Consider the following 5,779-nt stretch of genomic DNA (forward strand, 5'->3'; position numbering starts at 1 on the left):
TTAGACATTGTTATAGCAATTTGCCCCTCCACTTTACTTTTTAAGGTCAATGCATCTTTTAGAAATTTTGCATAACTTAGCGGTTGTGGTGTCCTATTCTGGGAAGTTGCTTTGGTTTGAAATTTCTTCACAAACTCTAGAACCTCACTCTTTTGTTGCTTTCTCTTAATGATGCCTTGGTTCATTCCCTTAAAATTTGTCTTTAATTGTTCTATATCTCTTTCTAGGCTCATCCTATGCATAGCTAAGCATTGTGCGACAGTCTCTATATCTTATTTGCCTCCGTGGGAGAGTCTCTCTTCTTTTTATTACCCCCACAAGATTAAATTTGATGTCACTTCCTTTGTGAATGAATAGGCTTCTTCCACATTTTTCTTCATCAAAGCATCCCCCACCATCAAGTCCAATGAAGCCCTGACTGCTTCAGAGATTTCCATATAAAATAGATGAATTACAAACTACTCTTCTAAGACATGATGAGGACACTGTATTGGCAATCCTTTGAGTCTTTCCCAAGCTGTAAACAATGATTCTCCTTCTGTCTGTTGGAAGTTTATGATTTCACTTCTACATTTTACCGTCTTGATTGGTGGAAAATATTTATTTAGAAAACACTTTTCTATCTACTCCCAATTCATGATGCTTTCTTGTGGAAGTGAGTATAACCAATCACTAGCCTTGCCTGTTAAGGATAGGGCTGTGCAAAAAAATCGACAAACCGAAAATCAGACCAAAATCGATACCTTACCGGTTCCGGTTAACCGGTTAATCGGTTTTAACTGGTTAACCGGTTAACCGATTAACCAGTTAACCGGTTCGATTTTCGGTTTAGTATTTTTTAAACCAGTTTAACTGGTAAACCGGTTAATCTAAGTTGACAAATGATATTCTCGAACACCTAGCATAAGTTTGCTATTATAATATATATCAAAAATAAATAAATAAATAAAATTTATAATGCTTATTGATAATTTAAAACTCATTCAGCTGGGCTTTAGTCCAGAACTCATCTAACAGCCTCAAGCAAGTGGTTTAAAGGAATCAATTCACTAGAATTATGTGATCAAGCATCAACGTCATACATTCCTTACATCCTGAATCAAGAATAGAATTAACCAAAGCAATGCATTGACATCCGTGATGGCCAAAAAACAGTATCAATTCCCCAAAAGAATATGATAGAGAGAACAAGTTACAAGACTTTCATTCCTTTCATCGAGATCGCTTAGAAGTGACAAAATCAATCTAAGTATACCATTAGCATCGATTCAATTCTTTGGAATCGACCGCCCAATCACGTGTCGAACAAAAAAAATAACAACAGAGAACAAAGAAATATTCAAATATTCCAATCTCGGAAGAAAGAGTTAACGATTCGAAGAAGGACACAAGGTTTCGATGCGAATACCTTTGAGGGAGAAGTTGAGTGCGACAGAGGGGTAGTATCGGATGACGCCGGTGCCATTTCCACGCCACAGAGAGAGCATTCCCTCCTCACGAACGGTGCGGGCAATGCAATCAATCATACCCCTGGAAGTGGCGGCCACGGCCAAGGAGCGTAGCGTTGCTCTCCTACATCTGGAGTAGTAGCTTGCCGCGCTCGATCGGCGCCACCACGGTGTGAACTGCACCTCCCATCATCGCCCCGACAATCATGTCCCGCTGGAACTCCTATATCCGCCCCTTCGACTGCCAGCCATCACCACCGTCGCCGCCTACACTAGCAAGGGAACTACTCGTCGATTCCATCAATAGACGCCACTTCTCCCAATTCTCTCCTCTCCCTCCCTCCGACCCTCCCTCCCTCGCACTCCGATCACGTCAGCCGGTGAAGGTTTTACTTCGACACTCCGTTCTCTCTCACAGATGACTGCCCTCAGCCCTTCCTCCCTCCCTCTTCCAGCTTCCAGTTGGGTCTATACACGGAGAATTGAAACACATGCAACTTAAGCTTGCAGCTGGGCTTTAATCTACTTATTTGGGTTGGGCTTTAGTCCACTTAGTAATAGTTACTAGGCTTACCGGTTCTTGGTTGGAACCGGTTAACTAACCGGAACCGGTTCAACCGGAACCGGTTCAACCGGAACCGGTAGAACCGGTAATAATACCGGTCGGTTAACCGGTTGTCATTAAAATGTGATTAACCGAAATTAACCAGAACCGATAAACCGGTAAACCGGTTAACCAACCGGTTGAACAAGCCTAGTTAAGGAAAAACTGAATCCCATTAATCTGATTGCATCATCTAAAACACATCCGTTTCACTGTATTACAACATGCCAAAAAATGATCTAAATACTGATATGGATCTTTCGAAAGTGTGTCCCCAAATTATTGTTGCTGATTAATAAAAATTACTCCTATGTTGAATTCAAAATCTCTAGCATTAATCAAAGACCTAACAATACAAGATCTCAAGGCCTAAGATAAAGGTACGAAGAAATCTTTGAAAAGTTTGGTATCACTGACCACCATCATGGTTTCCGCTTAGTCACCAATCATATTTCAAATTCAATTTGATTTTCCCTGAAAGGACCGATATACAAAGTGAAGACAAGTCCAAACAAATACAAACAATAAATAAACATATAAGAAACACTCTAATTCAATCAATCTAAATTTCATCTAATATCAATTCAAAATCATTCTCCGGTAACGATACCAAAAACTTGATGTGAACAAACTGTAAGTGTATAATTGTGTCGTCAAGTAATAAAGATCGAATATACAGGGACTGACGATTAAATACCATCTTACTAATCAAACTTAATTGTCCATACCAAATCAATGATGTAGAGGTCATGAATATGAAAATCGACAACTAAAGAGAAAAGAGAAAAGAAAGAGAAAGACAGCTAGCTCAGAAGGCAATAAAGGCAGTAGATATCTAGTCCGAGAAAATTCATGTAGGCAATAGAAATGCAGCAAAGAAATAATAGAAAGGCAAAAAAGAGTGGAGAGAAATTCTAGGACTTTGGTTTCACTTCTATGCAAGTAAACAACTGATCTAAGTTTAAATTCCTATCCTCAATGTTAGCTTGTGTAGGTAGACTATCCTATGTATTCGGTGTAAATTTTTGGAACTACACTGGTGTACTAATCTTAATTATCATCTACTTTAAGAGCGGATGAAATTAAGGATCGTAACCTAAAGAGGACCCTATCACGATATCCCCATGATCTAAATGACCATTCTCTTAGTATGTGACAATGAATTAAAATTGTTCCATTAAACTCTATGATTGTTTAGGATTCCTCGCTGCATGCTGATCTATTTTAGTGGTCAACTCTTCGCGTCTTAGTTTTCTACGGGTTGGAGGGTTAGATTCTCCTTTCGGTTCATCCTTAAATCCTCGTGAAATATGAATCTCATACTTTTAGCATCAAGATTATGTTAACATAGTAGATCTAGACAACAACTCACATATCATAGAATAAGAATGATCAAACGTGCTTAGATCAATAGAAATAATGTTTATATCACATAAGCTACTCACTAATCCTAGAATCTAGAGTTTACCCCATAAATGTGAGATTACAATCATAGAACATGATCAAATCATAGAAATCTGATTAAAAGTTTAGAAATCAGAGAAATGAGAGAAAATGCTTAGGCTTGATCGAAGAATCTTCCTTTTTGTTGCTCTCAATCCCGCCTTAAAATGTAGATGGTGTTGAATCCACCTGGAGGGATCAACTTAAATAGGCATTGGAGTGGAAGCCCAACACTGGTCGTGCACAAATGCATGGGAGCCTATGTTAGGTGTGGCTACTTCAGAACATGGGCAAACACGACCCATGCAACTAGGCATTGGCACCCATGTTCAGTACTTGAACTTGAGCACGACCCGTGTCGTTGGGCATGGGCATTCCAAATTTGGTGGCTTAATGGATTATTACCTATACCGATGGGCACGAACACCCATGTAGAAGCACCCTAAAGGAACACAGCCTATGCCACTGGGCACAGGTGCCTGTGTTCAACTCCAAAAGCTTTCCACCTTGATCTTCAATCTTCATTCTCACTCCATTTCATACCATAACACAAGAAATACATAAGAGCAGTATCCCTAAATAGAGATGCACTTAAATAAATCATAAAGAGATAAAATTATAAAATATATACATGCAAAGTAGATCAGAGATACGTCAAAACATATCAAAATCCATATATAGAATAAGCACATTAGCAACCCAAATTCCAAACCCCCAATTTCAACATCAAAAACTCCAAGCAATAGAGTGACCTTAAGAATTATCATCCTATCATTACATTTGTTGGGAGATGGCCTAATTCATCCTTATGCTACATTAGCGTAGAGAGGGTTCGATAAATTAATTGAGTTTAAAATCGTATCATGACAATATGGTTATCAGATGGTCCTTATCCCATGCCATGTCAGCCATTCGAGACTTTTCCCATCCACCTCGGATGCCACATCAGTACACAGGGCGTCCAAACTGACACCTCATCTTACGATAGACCAAACCTTACCATTCATGGTCTACCGATTAACCTAATCGGTCTACCGAACTATTTAGTCTATTGATTAGCTGATCGATCTACCAAATCCTGCAAAAAACAAGGTTAGCACAGAATATGATAATTAAGCAAAATATAGTTTGATAGTTACTTAATTGTCCGATCTCGACTTCAGAATCTGAGCGTAACCCTTAGTCGGATCATCTCCTAAGGTCTATCTGTTGGTTGCTACTCGGAAAACCTAGAGGTTCCACTGTACAAAAATTTTGAACAAAGGTCTGAATCTTTTCCTAGCTATCATGTGTTCTTTTAAATTAAATTTTGGATCGCCTGCGGAACTTAACACGTTTGATCCAAAACTTAATCTATTCGTTCTTTTATGTTTTGACTTGGGTCTCCTGCGGAACTTAACACGTTCGACCCAAATCACCTTAAGTTATTAATTCCATTAAATATTAATTTTCATAATTGGTTCCCAGTACTGACATGGCGAGGCACACGACCTTCTTGGATATGGGAGCAACCACCACCGACTAGACAAAACCTTTTATGGAAAGCTAATATTTAATTTCCTAAAATAACTTTAGGTTAACCGAAAAGAACAATCAAATCACAAGGAAAAATAAAACAAAAGAACACAACATCGAAAAACATATTCGAAATACTAGAATCGTAAGCCTCTTGTATTTGGTATTATTTCCATAAATAACTAGTATGATGCGGAAAGGAAAAATTACTAGTTATACCTTCTAGAAAAACCTCTTGATCTTCTACCGTATTCTTCTTCTAACCTCGGACGTTGTGTGGGCAACGATCTTCCGAGATGAGAAACCACCAACCACCTTCTTCTCCTCCTAGCTAGGTTCGGCCACAACAAGGAAGCTTTACCAAGGATGAAGAACAAATCACCAACCAAGCTCCAAGGGATGCAAGCTTTCTCTCCTTCTTCTTCTTCTTCTCCAAGTAGTATCCGGCCACCACAAGAGCTCCAAGGGAGATGAAGAATTCGGCCACCACAAAGAGGAAGAAAGAAAGAGAGGATGGCCGGCCACAACACCAAGGAAAAGAGGGAGAGAACAATAGAAGTTGTGTGTCATGAAGGCACCCCTACCCCTTCTTTTATATTCCTTGGCTTTAGCAAATAAGGAAATTTATTTATAATAAAATTTCCTTAACTTTCTTTGACAATAATTAATTAAGAAAATTTTAATAAAATTTCTTAATCAACTAATCATGGCCGTCCACCTCAAATAGAAAAACTAGGAGAGTTTCAATCAACAATTAAAACTTCCTTAT

The 5,779-nt window shown here is 38.7% G+C and overlaps 1 non-coding gene across 1 annotated transcript; it reads left to right on the forward strand.

Annotated features, from left to right (window-relative positions):
* Positions 1 to 468: 468 nt before the first annotated feature.
* On the forward strand, positions 469 to 575 carry LOC122003170. The gene has a single exon (XR_006117835.1). It is a non-coding gene; the product is annotated as a small nucleolar RNA R71 (small nucleolar RNA).
* The last annotated feature ends 5,204 nt before the right edge of the window (positions 576 to 5,779 follow it).

This window comes from Zingiber officinale, chromosome 7A (genome assembly GCF_018446385.1).
Source record: "Zingiber officinale cultivar Zhangliang chromosome 7A, Zo_v1.1, whole genome shotgun sequence".
Classification (NCBI taxonomy): domain Eukaryota; kingdom Viridiplantae; phylum Streptophyta; class Magnoliopsida; order Zingiberales; family Zingiberaceae; genus Zingiber; species Zingiber officinale.